At 35.3% G+C, this 22,670-nt stretch overlaps 2 long non-coding RNA genes across 3 annotated transcripts; both read right to left on the reverse strand.

The window, feature by feature from the left end:
- Positions 1 to 4,541: 4,541 nt before the first annotated feature.
- On the reverse strand, positions 4,542 to 7,996 carry LOC126820699 (uncharacterized). Its single transcript, XR_007680087.2, has 2 exons — positions 6,836 to 7,996; positions 4,542 to 6,206 (listed from the first exon to the last, which is right to left on the reverse strand). It is a non-coding gene; the product is annotated as an uncharacterized LOC126820699 (long non-coding RNA).
- Positions 7,997 to 12,444: 4,448 nt separating this feature from the next.
- LOC126820705 (uncharacterized) lies at positions 12,445 to 17,713 on the reverse strand. Of its 2 annotated transcripts, XR_007680094.2 has the most exons (4): positions 17,575 to 17,713; positions 15,450 to 17,221; positions 14,644 to 14,701; positions 12,445 to 13,965 (listed from the first exon to the last, which is right to left on the reverse strand). It is a non-coding gene; the product is annotated as an uncharacterized LOC126820705 (long non-coding RNA). The 2 variants fall into 2 exon arrangements; XR_007680093.2 differs by having other exon boundaries at positions 14,644 to 17,221.
- Positions 17,714 to 22,670: the final 4,957 nt, after the last annotated feature.

Consider the following 22,670-nt stretch of genomic DNA (forward strand, 5'->3'; position numbering starts at 1 on the left):
GTTGCTGAATAATGAATGAGGTAAATTGATACTCTTTTCAAAAACATTTGATGCCACATCTTCGACTAGTAATTAGTACTGTTGTTTTCTATTTGCTAGATATGCCATAGCGGATGATGCCTATAGATCGATGAGAGACCGAAACTTAGATCAATGTATTATTATATCGGGTGAAAGTGGTTCCGGAAAAACAGGTACATTAATTTTATGGATTTACAATGTTGCTAGTGTAGTAAGGGTCTTTGAGTGTCAATGTGGAATTATACCTTGCTGATTGACTATTGGATACAAGGCCCCATGAGATGTGCATGCAATTTAGAAGTCATTGGCATGCAATGCTTCAGTACTGAAATTTATTTACTTGCCTACCATACCTACCATGACGTCTGGCCCTCCATACTCCCAGCTGCACTTTTTAGACGCCCACATTTTCATGTGGACGTATTATATTGTCGTCGTCCCTGTTTGGAAGTTCACATTATCAGTGTTTAGTTAGTATAGTGATACCGTTTGCTGTAATGTTCAACAAAAAATTTAAGTTCTTCGATGATACTCTTCTTTGAAATCTGGATTATTTATTCATAGTAAAATTCATAGTGCGTGAGGTCACTGGACATAAATCAAAGTTGTTCGTTGCTTAACATGATCGTTTTTTTTTCCACAATCGCATTATTGTCTACATTCGTGTGTTTTGTTGGTAAACACAAAATGGCGTGCTCCACCTGAAACACATTGCGGTTATAGAATCTACACGAAATGGCGACAAAGGCTCAGTTAACTTGTATTGTAAAGGTACATCATGTACACAGACCAAAAGTCCAAAAAGAATTGTGAATGACAGAATTGAATATAATCATCCAAGTCAACCAAAAACATTGCATGCTGTGATCGAAAGAAAGAGGGGAGTACTAATTAATCCACAGTTTGGATAATCCCTAATTAAGTACTTCACACCCCTCTAATCTGATTAAGTAACATGAGCTGAACATTAAAGTCCACTCGACACAAAGTAGGTCATTTTGGGTTCCAACCTATGGTTCCTTTTTATATACGCCCACATTGAAATGTGGTCGTGTTGTCGCCCCCGTCCATCCGTCGGTCCGGCTAAAGTTAATATCCGATTGACTTTAAATTTATACACAGTGTTTAAGGTCATGAGACGAAGAATCCTATTGATTTTCAACGATTTTCGATAATTACTGCCAGAGCTATGGCCCTTGATCACTTCAAAAAATCTTGTGGACACTCTAGAGGTCAATGTTAATATCCGATTGACTTTAAATTTCTACACAGTGTTTAAAGTCATGAAACGAAGAAGCCTATTGATTTTCAGCGATTTCCGATAATTACTGTCTGAGTTATGGCCCTTGATCACTTTGAAAAATCTTGTGGACGCTCTAGAGGCAAAAGTTAATATCTGATTGACTTTAAATTTATACACAGTCTTTAAAGGCTCAATACCACTCTTGTTGTAACTGAATAATATGTCCCAATCTTTATTCTGGTCAACAAATTGTACTATTTTACAATATTCCAATAAATTGACGATACAAATTTCATCTTAACACACCTAATTAAAAAAATTGGAAAAGTTCAATTAAATGATTTGAAAGCTTGACGTAAACCTTTTCAAATGTGACTTGGATATAAAAATATTTTCGACCCCTCTGGACAAGTAAAATATGATTTAATGGATAATTTACACAACAGGTAAGACACTTAACACATCTAGTACGTAGAATATGGCTATTTTTTTATTTTCTGGAGCTGTCAAGTCAGCAAGAGTGTTATTGTCCCTTTACCCACATAACAATATGATGTTAAATTTACGTTACATTTACGTAAAAATGGTCAGTCAGTTTACCATCATTTTGCTCATCTTTTTAACGATAATTTTACGTCAGGAAATGACGTTAATCTAACGTAAAGTTTACGTCATTTTTACGTTACATTTACGTCATTTTCTGACGTAAATCTAACGTAAAGTTTACGTCATTTTCTGACGTAAATCTAACGTAAATTTTGCGTAAAGTTTACGTCACTTATGTTAGATTTACGCCAGAAAATGACGTAAACTTTACGTTAGATTTACGTCAGAAAATGACGTAAATATGACGTAAAAATGACGTAAACTCTACATTAGATTAACGTCATTTCCTGACGTTAAATTTTCGTTAAAAGGATGAGCAAAATGTTGGAAATCTAACCGACCATTTTAACGTAAATCTAACATTAAATAAACATCATTTTTGGATGCAATTCTAATGTCAAATGAGCAATTAAAACCTTTAATATAATCTATTATTGGTGGTTGTAATTGTAAAATTCAGTCAACCAATAACCAAATCTTCTTTAACCATATGAGGTGCTAAAGACTCCTGGCGCAAACAATTATTGAACTGAAACTGAATCGTAGGCCCCATTTCTCTCTATCTATTTCGTCCTCAAGGTTTCGGTGGTCAAACGGTTAACGCATGTTCGTTGCATCATAAGTTCCGTCATTGAATTAAGAGAGAGAGAGAGAAATCGGGTTTAACGTCCACTCAACACAAATAAGGTCATTTCGGGACTAACACATGGTTCAATTTTTTATTTCAATAATTCGCTTGCGCGTAGGGGCCTTTAGCAGTGGGAGTAAACCGGAGGACCCGGAGAAAACCCACGAGGTTGGACAGGCGACCCGACTCCTTGTCACATATTGAAATAAAACTAAACCACATGTTAGTCCCAAAATGACCTAGTGTGATTCGAGTGGAAGTTAATCCCCATTTCTCTCTATACATGTATTTATCAATAACCATTCAGAATTCTAAATGTAATTGCAACCAAACGCCAAAAAACCAGTACAACTTACATAATTATTCAACAAAATATACTACAAGTATCTATACTTTATTCAAAAAATACATATATAATGTAATAAAATACAAAAGTAGACATTTAAATTGTAACAGTTTATCCACAGCATTAAGTTGGTGACAATTTAGGAAACGGTCTTCGAGAAAAACTTTGAAAATGTGGAAATACGCCAACACATTCAGCAGTATATCAGAAAGGAAAACTGTGACGTTGACCAAATTTGATAAAAAAAACAAAAAAAAAACCCTACGGCCTCTATCACGTTTGCTAAAGGTTTTCGAACTAGGTGGGATAATACTGGAAAGGAAATTTGTGGAATACTGAATATCTATGCTTCACACCAACTTTGAAACAAATGTGAATAAATTATAGGGCAGTGTTCACAGGTTTTGCAGCCAATCTGCGGGGGTGGGGACAAAATTTGAAAAAGATACATTAACGATACTTTCTGTAAGATTTAGATAAAGAGCTGACCATTCTTGCTATGATTGTTCAAAAATAAATTATATACATGTAAAATGAAAATTTCATTCAAATTACTTCATTCTGAGCCAAGTTATCACAGTTTCTAGTTTCGACATGATGTGTGCATTGTGGTAATGAGGGCACAGGTATATTCAAGACTTGGCCTTACTTTCCCATTTTTTAATTAAATTTTTAAATTGCAGGCCAGTTAAAATCTTGAGTATCCAATGCCTTCATATTGCATACTTTTACACATTTTGTCAGGCAGTTTCATTTTGATTTTCCCTAAATTCGAATTCAACCTTGATTATGCGATTTTTCGAACAATCAGGAGCCATAATCGAGGAAGTTACGTTCGGATATGCGCGATTATGAAAAGGAACCAAGATCTTAGTGTGTAATGGTTATATATACACATGTTTTTTTTTTATAAATCGAATAAAAATTGTGACCTCTACAGGGACCACAAGCTAAAAACGGATGGACGTCTGGACGGACAGGGGCTACGACAATATACGTCCACATGAAAATGTGGGCGTATAAAAATTGTGACCTCTATAGGGACCACAAGCTAAAAACGGATGGACGTCCAGACGGACAAGGGCTACGACAATATACGTCCACATGAAAATGTGGGCGTATAAAAATTGTGACCTCTATAGGGTCCACAAGCTAAAAACTTGATTTTTCGTACAATCAGGGACCATAATCCAAGAAGTTACGGTCAGATACATGCCAATATCGAAAGCAACCAAGATCTTTTGGAGATAAACCTATATTTCAAGTTTCGTCAAAATCGGATAAGAATTGTGACCTGTAGAGTGTCCACAAACAATTGTGTACAGACGTCCGGACGGACCGGGGCTACCACAATATACGTCCACATGAAAATGTGGGCATATAAAAATTTTGACCTCTATAGGGTCCACAAGCTAAAAACATGACTTTCAGTACAATCAGGGGCCATAATCCATGAAGTTACGGTCCCACAAACAATTGTGGACGGACCGATGGACGTTCGGACGGACAGGGGCTACAAAAATATACGTCTACATGAAAATGTTAGCGTATAAAAAACTGTCACCTTCACAATCACAAACTAATTTGGACAAACAAACAGTCAGGGCAACGATATAATACCCCAATATTGAAATAAGGTATATACTTAATTACACCAATATTACATGTGTGATAGAATTTGTTAAACACATTACAAATATAATTTTAACACAGATTTTTGCTATTATTGATCTATCACAAAAATTTGAAGAATTTGTAAGGGTTTAAAAAGTTTCCCCGTATACTATGGCGGTATATTAGATTCAAAATTCTAACATGCTATCGTCTAATTTCTTACTTCTACTCTTGTAATTTCTAACTTCCATTCATGTAATTTCTAAATTAAGACAATGTATAATTCAACTTCTTTTTTTGTTCAGTGTAAATTTTAATTGTTTCATCTTATTTCTATTATTAAGGCGAAAAATGTCTAGTCACTTTACATGTTAAGCATGAATGGTAAACAAATTTAGAATTTTGATTTCTACCTAGCAACCATCATTATGACGTCGTTTGGTGTCGCCACCGTTCGCTCAATTTGGCGATTGAGCACCTGATCGGGACCATTCTGTTGATACAAACGACTCGCTCTTAGTCCAGTTGAATGGTTTGGTGGAGTGCTAAAATTGAAAACAACTTCGAGAGCGAGAGAGAGAGAGTCTGATGGGGTTAAACGTCCACTCAACACAAACTACATGTAGGTTTGGTATTAACATGGTTCAATTTTATTTCAATAAATCGCTTGCGCGTAGGGGTGTTTAGCAATGGGAGGAAACCGGATGACCCGGAGAAAACCCACTAGGTTGGGCAGGCGACCCTATTCCTTGTCACGTACAACCGGGGAATCGAAACCACACCAGTTGACTCAATGACATACCTTATGGTACAGCGCGCACGTGCTAACCTTTCGGCCATCCAACCCCACAAACAACATTGAACGTGACATCTATGTATGGTTTGCAAATACGATTTCAAATACGGTCGGTAAGACGCTGGCTCACTAGCCTAGCGGTAGGGTGTTCGATCCCTGCATTGGTCAAGAAAGTTCATCCAGATTTTCCGGCATGGTTCCTCCTTGTCAGTGATGCAGGATGGAGGGCCTAACAAGTACAGCTGTCTAATCGTTCCGTAGTGCCGCTGTCCGGGCAAAGTTTCCTTCGTAGCACACTGTATGGCGTATTAGCCAAGTTCGGAGTAGAATAGTAGGATGTTAAACCCCATTATATTTCATTTTCTATTTCAAATATAAACAGCATTTGTTCATTTTTTTTAAGACAAGTGCAGGATTTGGAGAATTTTATTTGATTTTTTTTTACAGTTGAGCCAATTAGACGAAAGCTCGTTAGAATTTTGAATCTAATATACTGGCTGCAGTAGATTTTCAACTCACTGATACAACTCAGTTCAAGCCAAAAAGCGGTTATATGATACTGTGACACAGTGACAGGATATCTGCTTGAGGCAAACTATTCATAAACAATTGACTCTTACAAGATCAGACGGAAAATATTTTAAGCCTACTGCTTGTAAAGTAAAGCTTTGGCCTACATTCTGGTGAATTTTGTGCTACCATAGATACATATATGAGTTCGGTACATAATTAAAAAGTCTTTATTTCTTTGCCATCTGGGTGGTTTCATAGACGAGTGTTATTGAGGAGTGTTATTGAGTTCAGTCGCTTGGTTTCAATCCCAAGTCGGTATGTGACAAATAGTTGTGTATGATAAGTAGTAATGTCATCTAGCTTCCATATACAAAGCCCTTATCAACCTTTTTATAACTTCCTCGACATGACTGCCATGAATGGTGCTCAAATATAGGATCTGTAAAAAAAAACAAAAAAAAATTCAATTAAAGCAACTTTTATACTCCAAAATCAAAATGAAATTAGGTTTAAATTATCATTCAATGTGTACAAAATACCTTGGTTTTTTTGTCCCATTCGAAAGACTGCCGTTGGCCCTCTCCAGACTCTCTGTCGTGCGCTCAAAAGTCAACTTTAGTTATGCACAGCAGGTAGATTTTTGATGAAAAGCAATAGCAGCCGGGGTCCAAGGGGGAGACGTCAAGTTTGGAATTACGTTCTGGTTGATTACAGTGTTACAGAAGAATTTGCTATATTTCTGCTATTTAGAATCAGAGAAGATTGAGATTAAAGTGTTGCCAATGCAAGTAAAAATGAAAATGTGTACAGTAATAACCTGATAGTAATTTTTTTTTCTTCACAAAAGCAAACTGTTTCGTAACCTGGCGTCTTACAGAAGTAAGAATTACGGTGAAAAATTAGAAAAATAAGGACAGAAATAATTTTACATCTGTATGAATAGTATTTATAATTTTTATTAGTATTTTTACTACTATTACATTGTATTGTAAGTTCTTTTCATATCGCTGAATTTGTAGTCTCAGTATACGTGTATATCAGCAGTCGGGGATATAAGAAAAAACTTACTTTCAAATAAAACCTCTCAATTTAACTGGTATAATCTATCTTTCTCTGTTTGTGTAATCCAAGTAGCTGTATATTGAACATTTCTCATGCACTCCACGAATAAATTCCAAAACGCCCGCCATCTTTAAAATAACCTTCCCAGAATACCTCGCTTCCGGGTTCAGAGTTGTGAAAAAGTACGTACAAATATAGAAGAATCAAAATGATTTTAATAATGATAGTTTAATCAATGTGGACAATATACTGAAAAAGACAACAAACATAGACCACCTAACATTGAAATCAGTTAATAGAAATTACATTTAATAATCTATCGATGTAGTTATTCATTTGTATTGACTGTAATTTATCTTGACCTTGACCCAAAATGGCGGCATATATCATATACGTAGATAACGGAGTCTATGCGACTATCAACTGTAGGCCTACGCACTTCAATACTTTATATATATAGTCTATAACTACGTAATATTTTAGGCCTATGAATAGTAAAATTGAAGAAATTATTATATGATTCAGAGGCCTTTTTTTAAGCATGCACATGATATAATATACATACGTACAGCTTTATTCGGATCACGACGGATGCAGTACTGCACTGGCAGTAGCCAAACTCGTATATTTGGTTGATGTTTTTTTAAATAGATCGACTAGAGCCATTTTATTCAGTTGTATCAAATTAAATAATCCCGATTTTTAAAATAATATTTCCATTGCGAATATAGGTATCTACTTTTAAGATGTCGGAATTTTTTTTATATTTATTTTCCCAGTCTTATATTTATCTAGGTCAAACTACAACATATTTATTCGACCGTTGGACAACTTTCAAACGTGTGATAGAATCTACTATAAGGACTAAATTAAATATATTTTTTGTGGTAACAGAGCTTAGACACATAACAAATTGTACACACATGCAATAAAATAATATCTAAATTTCTACAAATTTTGACCGAATTTAAATTGGTTTGAAAGGCCACTAACTTGTCTGAGTTGGGGTATTATGATAATTTATATTTACTTATTGTGCAAAAGTTAGTCAATTTAATAAATTCAATTACCACCCATGCCGTTAAACGCTGCCCCAAAATTAACATTCAGGCTGTAAAGGTGTTTTGGGCAATGAAATAAAAAAAAGTATTGTAATATTTTGGAGCAGATTTTATTTTGTTTAACTTCTAATTGGTTAATTCTTGTATGCATGGAAAACAGGCCACATGAAGCCAACCCTAGAAAATATGCCAGAGTGTCCTAAATCTAATTAGCCATCAAATTTCCAAACATTCAACCAAAATGAGACAGAGGAGTCCACTAGGCCTACTATATTATTATTATAGTTCAATTATAGCACTTCATTACACATGAGTATTTCAACACCATTTTTGGGGGGTTGGATGGCCGAATGGTGACGACCTGCCATTTAGTCAACTGGCGTGGTTTCGAATCCCCGGTTATACGTGACAAGGAGTAGGGTCGCCTGTCCAACCTCATGGGTTTTCTCCGGGTCCTCCCACTGCCAAAGACCCCTACGTGCAAGCAAATTATTGAAATAAAATTAAACTATATGTTAGTCCCGAATGACCTAGTTTGTGTCAAGTGGACGTTAAACCCCATTTCTCTCTCTCTCTCTCTCTCGTTAAACCCCATTTCTCTCTCTCTCTCTCTCAACACCATTTTTGAAATAATGATTTTTTAAGTTTTGGATGGAAGAGGACTCACAAAGAGTTTTTGGAAGACAATTTCACCTTTTAGCTGCTCTGACAGAGAAAGAATATTGACAAGCATATTCAATATGTTTCTTTTCTTACGATAGTTTAACAAAATAAAATTTACAGTTCGCACTACTTTCGAGTAGTTGTTGTAGTCACAGAGACTCGAATAGTAAGGAGAATGTGTTTGTGAACTGCACAGGTTTTTTTGTGGAATTATATTTATGACCCCTTTGCCACAGTGGCTAAGTGAATAAGACACTGGCTGGCTTGCTTGGAGGTCACAGGTTCGCTCACAGTGTTGCCTGAGAAAGCTCATCAGAATTTTCCGACGTGGTTTCCGCTTGTCAGTGGTGCAGGACGGAGGGCTTGACAAGGACAGCTGTCTAGTCGTTTGGATGGGTCGAAAAACTGAGGTCTTATGTACACATTGGCATGTACATAAAAGATCCCCTGGCAGTTGGAATTCAATATAAGAGTAGGCCTGAGCACTGCTGTCCAAACAAAACTCCCTTGTAGCACACTGGCGCGAGGTTGGATGGCCAAATGGTTAGCGTGTGTGCGTTGTATCATAAGGTATGATTGAGTCAACTGGCGTGGTTTCGATTTCCTGGTTGTACATGACAAGGAGTAAGGTCGCCTGTCAAACTTCATGGGTTTCTCTGGGTCCTCCAGTTTCCTCCCACTGCTAAAGACCCCTACGGGCACGCGAATTATTGAAATAAAATTAAACTATATATGTTAGTCCAGAAATGACCTAGTTTGTGTCGAGTTGATGATAAATGCCATTTCATTCTCTCTGAGGTCCCATGTACACATTGGCATGCACTTAAAGATCCCCTTGCAGTTGGAATTCAATATAAGAGTAGGCCTTAGCACTCCTGTCCAGACAAAACTCCCTGGTAACGCACTGGCGGAGGGTCGGATGGACAAATGGTTAGGCGGTGGACACACTAGCCGAATGATTCGGTGTCCACTGGTGTGTTCGCTTCGCCGAAGCATTCGGCCGAATATAGAATTCATTAGCCAATCACCACTCATATCGAGAAGTCACATGATAGATTAAAGACACAGACACCGCCATGTTTAATCATGTGACGTGAAAGGTGATGCAACCGACAGGCTGAATCGGGCGAAGCATTCAGCTAGTGTGTCCACCCATTCAGCCGAACGATTCGGCTAGTGTGTCCATCGATTTAGCGCATGCATGTTGTATCATAAGGTATGTCATTGAGTCAACTGGCATGGGTTCCATTCCCGGGTTGAATATGACAAGGAGTAGGGACGTCTGTCCAACCCCGTGGATTTTCTCTGGGTGCTCCGGTTTCCTCCCACTGCTAAAGACCCCTACGGTTAGTCCTGAAATAACCTAGTTTGTGTCGAGTGAATGTTAAACCCCATTTCATTCTCACTCTCCCTTTGGATGGTGCCACACTTTTTCATGTATTATCATTATTTGTTTTCCCTCTCAGGTTTGATTTCGATTGCAAAACCACATAAAAAAGGCTATTAATTGGACTACTTTCAAGTTGCTGTAGTCACAGACTCAAATAGTAAGGAGAATGTGTTTGTGAACTGCAAATTTTTTTTTTGTGGCACTACATTTATGACCCCGGAGCCACTGACTGGCTAGTGTTCATCAGGATTTTCCGATGTGGTTTCTGCTTGGCAGTGTTGCAGGACAGAGGGCCTGACAAGGACAGCTGTCTAGTCGTTCGGATGGGATGAAAATCTGATTTCCCATGTTACCAAATTGAAATGAAATGAAATGGGGTTTAACATCCTACTGTTCTGCTCCTAAACCGGGCTAATGAAGATGGGCCTACACCATACAGTGTGCTATGAGGGAAATTTTGCCCGGGCAGCGGCACAACAGAATACTCTTATATCGAATTCCAACTACCAAGGGATCGTTTACGTGCACTCCAATGTGTACAATATCAAGTTACTGTAGTCACAGACAGGAATAATAAGGAGAATGTGTTTGTGCACTGCACAGGTTTCTAGTCTTTCGGATGGGACGAAAAACTGAGGTCCCATGTACACATCGGCATGCACGTTAAAGATCCCCTGACAGTTGGAACTCAATATATGAGTAGGCCTTAGCACAGCTGTCCAGATAAAACTCCCTTGTAGCACACTGGCGTGGTTGAATGGCTAATGGTTAACTTTCAAGTTAACACACTGGCTAACTAACGAGGGGTCCGATCCTGGTATAGAATTTTCCCCTTGTTTGTAATGTAGGACAGTATCTAGTCCTTCAAATAGGACAAAAAATCAAGATCTTGTGCTCATGTTGCATGTGCATGTAAACGAAACCTTGACAGCTGGAATTCGAAATGAGAGTAGGTCATTCATTCATTCCTTTTTCTCTTTATGTGTCGCTTACAGGCTGAAATTCTTAAAGGAGTTAAAAGGTTCGATCCCTGCATTGGCCGAGAAAGTGATGCGGGACGTAGGGCCTGATAAGGACACCTGTCTAGTTGTTCGGATCTGATGAAAAACTGAGGTCCTGTTGACACATTAGTGTGCACGTAAAAGATCCCTTGACAGTTGGAATTCGATATAAGAGTAGGTCGTAGTGCCGCTGTACGGGCAAAATGTCCCTCATAGGACACTGTATGGCACATGCCCGTCTTCATTAGCCCAGTTCGGAGCAGAACAGTAGGACGTTAAACCCCATTTCATTTCTATTGTTGAGCCCCTGGAAATGGACAAAAATGGGTAGCAAGGCATATAATAATATAACATGAATGTATATAAACTGAATAAAGTTCAGTCTTATCTGGTTTTACTGTATATTTTAATCAATTATGTTCGACAAAATATGCAAAAAGCCCAAATTGAATGACAGTCTTTGGCGTCTGCTTATTCTAGTCCACACCAGTATTCTCCTGTGGGATATGGTTAGCCTTCTTCATCGAGTCGCTTCATTACAAATGGTGCTCATGTTATTAAACTGACATTTGTTTACGTAAGAAAACTAAGGATAAAAAATGACAGTAATTTAATTGTTAGTATCATGAAATTAAACTGACATTTGTTTTACTTTATACAACTAATATCAGGTTTATGTTAGAAAACTAACATTAGATTTATGTTAGAAAATTAACGTTAGATTTACGTTAGAAAACTAACGTTAAATTAACGGTTAAAATTGTGACATAAAAGTAACGTTATATTAACGTTAGAAAACTAACGTTATATTAACGTTAGAAAACTAACGTTAGATTTACGTCAGAAAACTAACCATAAACTAACGGTTAGAAACCTGATGTAAAATTTACGTTAGAATAACGTTAGAATTATAACCAATAATACATATATAATTATTATGTCTGAATTCCAACTATTTATCAATTGTTAGAATGTGCACACACTTGTAATGTTATTTAATCAAGAAGTATTTAAAGCGAAAAAAATTGGTTAGTAATCCGTCATAAAGTTTACGTTACATTTACGTCATTTTCTGACGTAAAAGTAACCATAACCATTATGACGTAAAAGTAACGTAAATTTAACCAAAGAATTTTACCATTATTGGACGCTAACCAAAATCTAACCATAATGACGTAAACTTTACGTAAATCTAACCATCAATGTTAAGTGGGTAAGGTCATGACATGAAGAAGCCTATTGATTTTCAGCGATTTCCGATAATTACTGCCAAAGTTATGGCCCTTGATCACTTTGAAAAATCTTGTGGACGCTCTAGAGGCTAAAGTTAATATCCGACTTTAAATTGATACACAGTGTTTACGGTCGTGAGATGAACAAGTATATTGATTTTCAATGAATCTTTATGACTTGAATAGCTAAATCCATGATGTTCAAAGTTTCGTATACTAAACGTTGGCATAGGGCAGAACTTTATAAAAACCAAAGAGAACAGTTGGGTTATACTTGTATATTTATTCATTGTGGTTATTAATCTAGCAGCAGTATTTTATATTCGTTGGAGTTTGTTAATAAGTTTAAGGGGTTAGCCAACTATTAGAGGGTTAAAATTATCAAGTCTTGAAGTCACAAGGGAAGTAATAAGAGGTTTTGTTGCATCTCTTGATAAATAGTTTTATATTTTACCAATATTGCGAATATTAAAATAACAAACTTTAGATATATGATTAACTTGTGCTTCCATATTCATAAAATTATTAAACATCGCACCAATATTTCGACCAAAAGCAGTAGGGTTAATCTCACAATCACCTATAACAATGGATAAATTAGAATGTACATGTTTATTTAATTGATATTTCGATCCCAAAAGAAAAAAATTCTGTTTTATCGTCATTTAATTTAAGAAATTCTTAGACATCCATAGTCTTAATTTACTAATACAATCTTCAAGTTGTTGTTTAGATAGGTTAAAAGAAGATGGATATTTGGGGTTAAAAGAAATATATAGCTGAGTATTACATGCCCTTCCACTGGTCATCCCACTCCAGGTACATCGCATTCTTTTACGAGCCATTTTCTCCCTCGCTTTTGCAGGGTTCTTTCGCCTTGGTGAATTAGTGTTTAAATCATCTTTACACATGCAAAATACTCTTTGCGTTGGCAACATTCAGTTTACATTTCATGCTTCCTCTGTCTCCGCCATTGAGATAGCCATACATCATTATTATAAACATAAAACCACATCTTCACCAACTGGATTATTTCTTAATTGCTCATGCACTTCCGAAAGTAACATTACTTGTGCCCCCTGCAATCTTTGGTCATATTAACAAGCTATACCACACTCCTCTGGGCCATTATTTCAATTTGCAGATGGCTCACCTGCACGTTACAATTTTGTCAATGCTAGCTTACACAAAATGGTGACTTTCCTCGGCATAAATCCGGATCAATTCAAGCTTCACTCTTTTCGTAGTGGAAGTGCTACAACAGCATTTATGGCTGGTCTGTCTGAAGACCAAATTCGTGTTTTAGGTCCCTGGAAGAGCTCAGCTGTCCAATCTTATATTAGATTACCTTCTTTATCCGCTTCTATCTAATTTCGCCTGATCAGGGTCAGTTATGCGGGTTGACCTTTAGATTATTGGATTGTTTTGGAAGCTTGGATGTTAGCCTCACACCAAGTTCTAATGAACTCAACCTGGCGTCAGTGTAGGCTGCCCAGGGTACATGTATGTTATCCAGTTGGTTTGTTGGGTTCACTGTTGGTTCCCTGTGGGGTCACAACTTTCTCCCTTGTGTTGGGCAAGACATCTCCCCATAGGAGACGTGTTTGGCCATTTCATGATCGTTTCGTTAAGCCCAACACTCATTCAGTACTATTTCCCATAATGTTTTGCTATTTTCCATTAATTTGGGAATTTCACTTGTATCATCCTAATTTTGTTATTTAATAAATGATCGTCATTTTATCAAATGACATTTTCACAAACAGCAGTGTTTTTGTTATTTTCTGATCTGGAAAAAGACACAAAGAAAAAATTATGTTTTATCGTCATTTAACTTAAGAAAATTCTTAGACATCCATAGTCTTAATTTACTAATACAATCTTCAAGTTGTTGTTTAGATAGGTTAAATGAAGATGGATATTTGGGGTTAAAAGAAATATATAGCTGAGTATCATCAGTATATAATAAGTGAAATTTAAGTAGCTAAGTCTCTAACTCAGTATCATCCAAAGTCTTCGACATTGAAAACACAAATTATTTGTCAATTTAAATCAACATTGGTGTTGTTATCGTATCTTGAAAAGATGGGCTTCTGATATCCAATATTTAAGACAAAATAAACGTTTTACCATTGGTACACATTCGTGTACCATAATGCATTTCAGCGCCATTTGTAATAAGGGAACGAGGCTAGACATATTCCACAAATCATGTCAAACGGTGAAGCCATATTCTTATCTGGAGAGCATGCACAATAAATACTATCAGCGTAGACTGTAATAACCAGACGCTAGAGATAGCCATTTGATTGAATTGAAATTAGAGTGAAAACGATTGAATGTAAATCAGTTTATATACATTCATATTACATTATTATATCAGGCCTAAAACCGATCCTTGTCAAACACCAAAAGATAAAAGTTTCTTTTGATAGTTTGCCATCTAATAAAATAGATTGTGTCCTACCCACTAAATAACTTTAACAGTTTCAATGCATCACTGTATACCAAATCTAAAACATAATCTGTGAAGAAAAATAGAATGGTCAACAGTGTCAAATGCTGCAGATAGATCCAATAAAAGCAAAAATACACACTTCTTATCTAATTCAAGAAGTATATCTTTGGATACTCTTGTTAGGGCAGTTTCAGTACTATGGAATTGCTTATATGCACTTTGAAATGGCTCATCTAAGCAGTTAATTTTTCAAGTAATTTTGAAATGAAACTAAGGTTCGAAACTGGTCTATAATTTTTAAAGATATTGGGGTCCAGATTCGGCTTTTTGATCAGTGGAATGACATATGCTAACTTAAAAACATCAGAAATAACACAGGAATTAATACTAGAGTTGATAATATCAACAATAACATGAATAATTTCATCTAAGCATTCTTTGAGAATAGAAGTAGGTAGAGGATCTAATGTACATGATTTGGAAGGTGATGATTTAATTACTCTTCTAACCGTATCCTCAGATACAAAATGAAACGTATTTAAAGTAGAAGAAACATTAGATTTATCGAACATAATTATGTGGATTGTAATTATAGCTGCCATGCACGACACATCACACGTCGTGCACTGAGCTTAACTAGGCGCATGGCAGTAGGGCAGGCCTGGCTGACAGGGCTAGACCTTTCCGGATTCTGTTGACTACCGTCACTTGAGGCTTAACTTTTATAACAGGAGAATCATCATAGGTTTTATATTAGTTTACTGACTGAATGTAATTGAATGTTTATATTGACATTTTACAGAGAAGAAAGTTACTTAAGTTTCACAGATCATTTTTGGCTCTTCTCATACTTGATTCAGACTTAATTCAGACGTAAAATCTCTATGAGTTTACAGGGGAAATAAACTACAACATGTCCGCCACTATGCTCCCAACTCACCAACCATGTGCTGAGTAATCCTTAATACTTTGACTATTGTTTTAAGGCTGATGGATCCATGTTAAGAACATGGATAGAACCTAGATTAATTTGCATAATTCATATACACATAAATTCTGGGGTATGTGGCTGGCTATGCAAGAAAAACGATGCATAAACTATATAATATAAAGTAAACAATAAGTACTCCCCATGATACAACAAATTTGAGCCAGGGTCATACCAGGCACTCCTCTTAACTCTGACAAACAGGGAATGAGACCACTAACTATTTAACGACAGTAACAGTAATCAAAGATTGTATTTATAGCATCTAGCCCCTCTCTTATAGTTTGTATTTTAGATCTAAAATAGTCAGAGAAACAGCTAGTTAAATCAGACGACTTATCAATGCTCGGAATAATAGTGTTCTGTGAATTACCACCTAGTTATAAGACATTTACGATTTTGTATAAATCTTTCTGCTTATTTGTTCCATGTTCAATTTTATCAGAATAAAAATCCTCTTTAACCTTATCAATCATATAATTCACTCAGTTTTTTAAATGTTTATATATTTGTTTGTGTATTTCTAAATTAATTCTTCGCCAGACATGTTCTGCTTTATTCCGTTCTATTTTGGCTTCCAGTATAGTTTCATTATACCACTGAGTGTTAGGGCGAACCGTTATAGTTTTTGTTTTTTAAGGAGCTACTGATTCGATAGCTACAGCTAATTGGATATTGTAAGTGACCGCTTTATTGTGGATGTTTTCAATGGATGCTATATCAATACGTAGATTATTAAGTTCAGATTTGACCTTATTTATGTCAAGCGATTTAAAGTTTCTATACATAAATGTTCTTCTGACAGGGTTAGGTGGTTTAATATGAAGATTGAAGCACACTGGGAAGTGATCAAACAATCTGAAACAGAGGGGGTGTTTAAAGTTAATTCATCACATCTAGTGATAACAAGATCTAAAATATGTCCACCTATGCATTGGATTTGTCACATGTTGATTCAAAGATCTATTGTCTAAAATCTCAAAAAACTTTCTTGTTGATGGATCACATGAATTGTCTAGATGTAAATTAAAAATCTCCTAAGATTATAATCTTACATTTTTATATCATTAGATGATCTAAAAGTAATGAATATGTGGTAGAGTGATTTTATTTAATTTATAGGTTTTTTAATATGGTCACAATGCTAATTTAATCTTAGATAATATGTTACACATCACTGCCTCTTTAAACTATCCTGTTCTATACACTCTTCCTAAAGGTTTCCAGTGAGTTCCAGTTCACCCAGCTCACTGGTTGTTTATTTCAACTTTCACCTGAGGTTTTCTTAGTTTTGTAACACCATTACTATGGTCAGTCCACTGTAACCCAGGTATCATTTAATCTTGTTTATCTAGCACTAATTTCTTTCACATTCCTTTAATATTAATTGAAACATAGATATGACGTCACCCTTTGATGTTTTTAACCAGTATGTAGCAGGATCGATGGACGACGGACTATGGACTATCCACCTTTCCAGGTCGCGGGTTGAACCAAAAGAGACAAAACAGGAACACAGCTATACAGTTTATTTACAATACACACAGGAACAAAACAGCCAATTATTTACAGAAAGAAGAATAAGTAGAGACAAGAGCACTGAAATAATAATAAAACTAAATTAGCAAATATATATATAGAAAAGGATATAGCTTAGATACAGCTTTTAATAACTAGGAATAAAGAAATATATTGCTCTTATGAAATGAAGACTTATAGAGCTAATATGATGAAAATCATATAAACATGTACAAAAGAGCGATCGAAGCACTAAAAGATAAAACAAAGCACCAAATTAGACATACATTTTAAAATATAAGGTTTTACTTATTTAGATTGAATATAATGTATTATTTTATTTGTAACTTATATCAGAATAAAACAGTATTTAAATTAGAAAGGAATTGTCTTCCATTATATTGTCAAGTCAAGTTAAACAAATATAAACCTACCTGAGTTAGTGAATTCAGAAAATGATGCATCCAAGATGGAGATGTAAGAAAAAGTGACTAAAGATGAAACAGGATGTTAGGATAGTATCTAAGTAACGGATTACTACTCACTCCAAATAAGGTGGAAACTACAGATGACATAGAAAAGCAAGACTACAAGCTATATCAAGTGTCTAGTTGAACAAGACTATTAAAGAACTGGACACAGATCACCAAATATTCCTACGCCGTCACCCACGAAACAAGGGCCAAAGCTATTTTTAGTCTTCCTCTCCCTTTTCCTTTTTCCCCCTTTTGCATGGCGATTTTTGTTGACTTTTTGGTGTAGAATTGAGGAAAAAGGTTTGAAAATACATTTTCTGCCAGGTTTTGGTGAATATTCATAATTTTGATGCAGAAGGATACAAGAGTTGAGAGGTTGGTTACGTTGAAATGTAGGGCCTGAAATTGCATGTTTACTTGTCTCTACTTCCAGCTTGTGTATCTCAAGTTTTTCATGAAGAACCTCATACATGCTTTTGGGCAAGTGGTTGCCACATGTTGCTCCATCTGTGGTAGAAAGCGTTCTACCCAACGAAAATTTGGGAAAAAGTTAGAGCCGGTCTAAGATACGAGAATTAACATTGGAGTCAATGGGGAAATCTTTAGTGATCTGTGTCCAACTGAGTTAACTGACTGCATAAACTAAAACCATACACAGGATGAAAGAGGCTACTTCTTAATAAAAAATATATAACAACCGACAACCAAATATACACTACTACAAGTATATAAGAGAATGTACGTTTTTCTTAAACAATCGTCTAATATTTATAAAACTATCCATTATTTATTGAAAATAATGGACAGGTTTACCAATAATAGATACTTATCTGAAAAATGAACATGTATTTTGGGATAATTTATTCTCTGAACAAATTAAATTACAGTACATGAAATTTCTTTAAAACCATATGTTGTTTTCATGTGTTTGTCTACATAAAGAATTCCACTTAAATCCATCCGTTATATCACTGAGAAGTAGTAAAGGTGAGATTTGTACGTTTACAGTATAGATTTCGCGCTTTTTAGTAAATTTGTACCAATATCGGTAAAATTCTAATTATCGCAACAAATCTAATATGAAGAGGGTAAAATCTGTAAACACGGTGTGTTAATTAACAGGGGTGAGAAATTGACTGAAAGGTGATATAATTATCGCTAGGGGTGAAAATCTCGGCGACGGTGCGTTTTCTGTACTGGTGTGTTAATTAACGAACGGGTTAAAAACGACTGACACGGTGTGTATTCTTTGTTTGGTGAGTTTTCTCGAAAGCGTGTTATAACTGCAGCAAAGGTGATTTATCAAGGACCAGCAGGCTTTATCTGACGCGTAGGTGTTAAATCTAATTTACCGTGTGATTTTTTGTTCGACACTGTGTTTTACGCAGATCGGTCTTTGTTAAGTGTAGGTCTTTAAACCTGGATTTATACGTGGGATAGGTACGTATATCCTTTCTTAAACGTATTTCATTTCTTGATGAATACTACGTGTTTTGTACTTCGTACCATAGTCGGACTGCAGTTATTTATATATTTGATCTTTTTTCTGGGTTTAATTTGTTTACAAATTATCGTGCATACCACTATATAAATGCTTGTATCTTAAAATTGATCACACGCAGTACCATCATTTCCCGATATCATAACCAACCCCAATTTGATTATCCGATATATTCTAATCGCCATTGTTATCAGATTAACTAATCTGTTTTCGAAGCAGCCATTATATTGTAATCATATTTTCATACAAAACAGCTTTTCGCCGATTTACATTCCCGATATATTCACATAAGGGTATGTTTGGTTCCTTTCTTTCAACAGCTTAGATGCCCCTTCTTGAACAATTAGTCAAACGTAAAGAAATCTAACTCTCGGTCCCGCATCCGTTGCATGTATAAATCGAAAGCACGGACTAGGCACGGCTCCATGTGTCGCCTAGATTGTTCTATTCTAAAAGCATGCAATCGCCTTTGGAAATCACTTTGGTGTCTTTTTTTTTTATTTTGGTCGCTTTATTTGAAACGATTTTCATAATAAGCCGTAGTAATTTTTTAATTATTTTTACTGCCAATTCTGCTTAATTGTGTGCGCTTCGAAATCTAAAAACTTGACGTAAAACAAATCATGGATACGGTTTAGAATAGGGTTATAGCATGATCTATTTGTTAAAGGCCTGTTAATACAGTATGAACAATATGGAATATTAAATATGTGTCCGTATATACCAAAAATAAATCACATAAAACAGATGAATAATACAACGTAGATTTGAAACAGAAAGTCTTCAAGTATATGCGTAAATATGTTTCCCTTTTGTATAAATCCCATTTATAACGGTTTGATCTCCTTTCGCAGAGCAAGGACTTGTTATTTTGAATGATACCGAGAAATCACTTAAAGCTGTTACAATCAGAGAAAATATTATAAACATAAAGGGGGTGTGGGGCATTAACAATGTGATAACTCATAAAAAAAAATAATGATGCACACCAAAGTTTTTGCATAAAGAGATGGTTTGTCATGTATATTTCAGTAAATTTCACTATATTTGTTATCTATTCTATTCACATCGACATGTAAAATTGCCTGAAAGAATTAGGCCACTACCTTTATAGGAATATATTTATATAATTAGGCAATGATAATTTATTGCTGCAGTTACCCATTTCGACATATTCACTTTAAAGTCATAGTTTTAAACCTATATAGCTTCATTTTCAATATTTCTGGCTATAATTTATTATTCTATATTGAGTTCCACCTTATGAATTTTTTAAAAAGAAACTAGTTCAGATCAACAGTAATTTCTAATACACCTTTGATGTAATTAAAATATCTATAGCTTATGTACATAATCCATTGAGGCGTTTGTGTCGCTGACAAATTACAGTTTTTAAATAGGATACACAACACATCGTTATTAACTTACAGAGTCATGACGAATTTTAAATTTTATTAAACCAAAGTCATCATATAACAAGACAGTGAATGTATTTGGAATATTGTTGTTCTGTTCTGAAATCTATAAATTTACCTTTAGTTTATAATACACATTATACAGTTACAATGGAATTGTGTGTCCATTTATTGCCCCTAATAAAGTCTGGCAGCAGTTATATAACATCTAGGTCAACGTTGTTACAAGTTGGTGATCAGCGAAGCGTATAGTTCGTGTTCTGGTGTCAGATTGGTGATTATAATTAGAAATGTAAATTTCTACTATGTGAATTGGAAATTCCTTTTAATAATTTAACAAATCCAAAAAGAAGAACAACCAAATAAAAATAATCTGTTAATATTAATAGAAAAGACTTTAAATTTTCCACAAAGATTTTTTTTTTTGGAAATATGCTATAGCAAAATATCATAGACCTATGTTTTAGCATTAGTCCACGTACGCCGTGATAATGTCGGCATAGTAGCACAAGCATTTCTCCTTTACAATGTCATCGCGTATTTTTTGGCGGCCTTATATTTCTTTGAATAATTTGAATAACAACTTGATAACGTTTCTCTGTCTTTGCCCTGCCCAGTCTTAAATTCCACCCATTGACTATGTTTCTTTTAAAACCCCATAAAATTCCACAAACTATCATTATTGGAGCAAATATGTGTGTAGCAGCGAATGTCTTGGCTAATACCAATTCGATGAAAAATAAAGCACACAATTCATACGTTACGATTTAATTAAAACATTTAATTATGAACGCATATAAACATCAATATGTGACAACAAATAATGGTATTGCTTATACTCTTTATCTTGTCTAGTTCATTTCTTTGTTTGAACATTTCTCTGATTACAACATAATATAATGACTTGGACAGTTTTTTCGTTTGAGATACTAACCGAAATTTCCTATGAGAAAAAAAATGAAATGAATATAATATATACATATTATGTTAATAGAATAGGCTTTATTTAAATGAGATGCTCGAAAAGTGATCCACACATTTATCCATTGCAATAAGATCAAAATTGAATATACCACAGTATTCACCCACATTACAAAATTGTCCTTTTTGTTGTACTGTAACAATTCCAACCAACTTTATCAGCTAATCCATTCGAGCACGAGAAACAGCTCGCCTCTCAACATCAAAGAGCAGAGCTAACTGTGTGTGCCTGTCAACATCAAAGAACAGTTCTGTGTGAAAAGTGTGCACGAACCGACACAGAACCTGTGGTTTCTTAGCACTGTGGAGTCAATTAATAAAGCTATTCCATACAATGGAAAACAAGCAGCTATATGAACAAGCGTCTCAATATTAGGTCACATATCAGTATTATTCTTTCAAAGACGAGCTTGTTACACAGAGATCGATCGAATCTGAATAATCTGATAATTTGTAAACAAATTTAACCCACAAAAAAGATCAAATATATAAATAACTGCAGTCCGACTATGGTACGAAGTACAAAACACGTAGTATTCATCAAGAAATGAAATACGTATAAGAAAGGATATACGTACCTATCCCACGTATAAATCCATGTATAAAGACCTACACTTAACAAAGACCGATCTGCGTAAAACACAGTGTCGAACAAAAAATCGCACGGTAAATTAGATTTAACACCTACGCGTCAGATATAGCCTGCTGGTCCTTGATAAATCACCTTTGCTGCAGTTATAACACGCTTTCGAGAAAACTCACCAAACAAAGAATACACACCGTGTCAGTCGTTTTTAACCCGTTCATTAAGTAACACACCAGTACAGAAAACGCACCGTCGCCAAGATTTTCACGCCTAGCGATAATTATATCACCTTCAGTCAATTTCTCACCCCTGTTAATTAACACATCGTACCTACAGATTTTACCCTCTTCGTATTAGATTTGTTGCGATAATTAGAATTTTACCGATATTGGTATGTTACTTGTCCGTTTAATAGTATGATCGACACTAGATCGATGATAAGTTTTTATACGCCCACATTTTCACACCTTCTTTGTGGACGCTCTACAGGTCATAACTTGAAATATAGGTATATATTCCATAGATCTCAGTTCCTTTCGATATTGGCTTGTATGGGACCGTCACTTCATGG

This window comes from Patella vulgata, chromosome 5 (assembly GCF_932274485.2).
Source record: "Patella vulgata chromosome 5, xgPatVulg1.2, whole genome shotgun sequence".
Classification (NCBI taxonomy): Eukaryota; Metazoa; Mollusca; class Gastropoda; family Patellidae; genus Patella; species Patella vulgata.